This window comes from Euleptes europaea, chromosome 12 (assembly GCF_029931775.1).
Source record: "Euleptes europaea isolate rEulEur1 chromosome 12, rEulEur1.hap1, whole genome shotgun sequence".
Classification (NCBI taxonomy): domain Eukaryota; kingdom Metazoa; phylum Chordata; class Lepidosauria; order Squamata; family Sphaerodactylidae; genus Euleptes; species Euleptes europaea.
The window spans coordinates 563,762-565,445 of NC_079323.1; the positions used below are offsets into that span (position 1 = coordinate 563,762).

Here is a 1,684-nt window from a genome sequence, read left to right on the forward strand (position 1 = left end):
TCACCACTGCCCCCTGCAGCCCTTTCCCCCATGCCCCTGGGCAGTGCCTGTCACTGGGAGGGCAGTGGAGGGCTGGCCGATCAGTGAGTTGGGGGCGCAACAGCAGTGGGCCCCACCAGAAGCCCTGGGCAAAGACTCCCAGGAGGGGGGGATTAAGAGCGTGGAGAAACCGGCAACCCTTGTAGACTGCTCTTAACTATTCCTGTGTGTCAGCCCCCACCCCCCACTCCCCGTGGTGCTCCGTGGTACAGAATAGGGAACATCGACAAAAAATGGGGGGGAATATTGAGTTCTGAAAGCAGGAAGTTGCTGGGGAACCTACATGCACATACCCACACACACACATACACACAACCCTTCCAGACTCCCCCTGTTCCCAGTGGGGATGTGTGTCTCCCCAACCCAATCCTCTCCCATCTATAGATTCTTCTGCTTTTTCCATTGCCTACTTTGAGGGCTAGAATCGAGGTCTGGGGGGGGGGGAAGAGCAGCCCCCTTGTCCAGCATTGCTGGCACCCTCTGATCCCCCCCTCCCCGGCAAAGAGACAGGGAGTCCGCTCAGTTTGCAGACAATGGTTTTTATTAGGGTGTAATATGAGGTGGGGGCTGGAATGGGATTCCAGGGGGTGAGGAGGGGAAAGGAGGGCGATTTGTGCCCCAGCAGCAGGACTAGTGGTCGCGGTCTGCCAGGGCTCCGGCCATCTTGCTGACCAGCTTGTGGAAGGCAGCGTGGTGGGCAGGGGTGAAGTCCTTTCCAAACTGGGATGCCAGGACGACCATGAGGACGTCTCCCAGAAGCTGCAAGAGAAGAGGGAGAGCATGACCTTAGGCAGATGATGAGAGGAAAGGGCACCTTGGCATTCTTCTGGGCATGGAGTAGGGGGTCAATGGGGGTGTGGGGGGGAGGTAGTTGTGAATTTCCTGCATTGTGCAGGGGGTTGGGCTAGATGACCCTGGTGGTCCCTTCCATCTCTATGATTCTATGAAGGAGCCCAGGACCGGCACTCAGATGTTGGGGGCACCCGTCATCCTTCCCAGCCATGCCCCACTCACCAGAGGTCAGGGTCTCCTCTCCCACCCCCACACACACCAGCAGCTCTCTTTCTTCCAGTTGCCAGGAGGAGGGAGACTCTCTCCACTGAAGGCTGATTGAAAAGGAGCCTGCAGGTGGCGTGGATGCTGGGGGGGGGGCTCCCCCTGGCAGCTGGGGCAGCTCAAGAGGCACTCAGACCACACCCCACCCCCAGCTCACCTTGAAGTTCTCAGGGTCTTCGTACAGCTCATCGCTGTGCAGCTAGCTCAGGTTGGCAAAGGTCGTCTTGATGTTGTCCAGGTTCTTGATGGCATTTCCAATGGGGGTCAGCACCTTCTCGCCATTGTTGCGCACCTTGGGGTTGGTGCTGATGGCCATGGCAACAGAAAAGTTGCCAAAGTTGGCCAAGAACCTCTGGGTCCAGGGGTACACCACCAGCAACCTGGGGAGGGGGAGACAGACACACACACGTAGGGTCACTCTCGTCTGAGGAGCAGCACCCAGAGGTCTCTCCCTCTCTCTCACACACACTCACACCCAGAGCGCCCACGGGCCTTACATGCTGAGGGCTTGCTCTCCAAGTTCTGCCACATCCACTTTGTCCCGCATGCTGCAGATCATCTGCTTCTCTTCATCGGTCCAGGGCTCCAT

General features: G+C 58.3%; 1 pseudogene; it reads right to left on the reverse strand.

The window, feature by feature from the left end:
• Positions 1-669: 669 nt before the first annotated feature.
• On the reverse strand, positions 670-1,684 carry LOC130485268 (hemoglobin subunit beta-2-like; annotated as a pseudogene).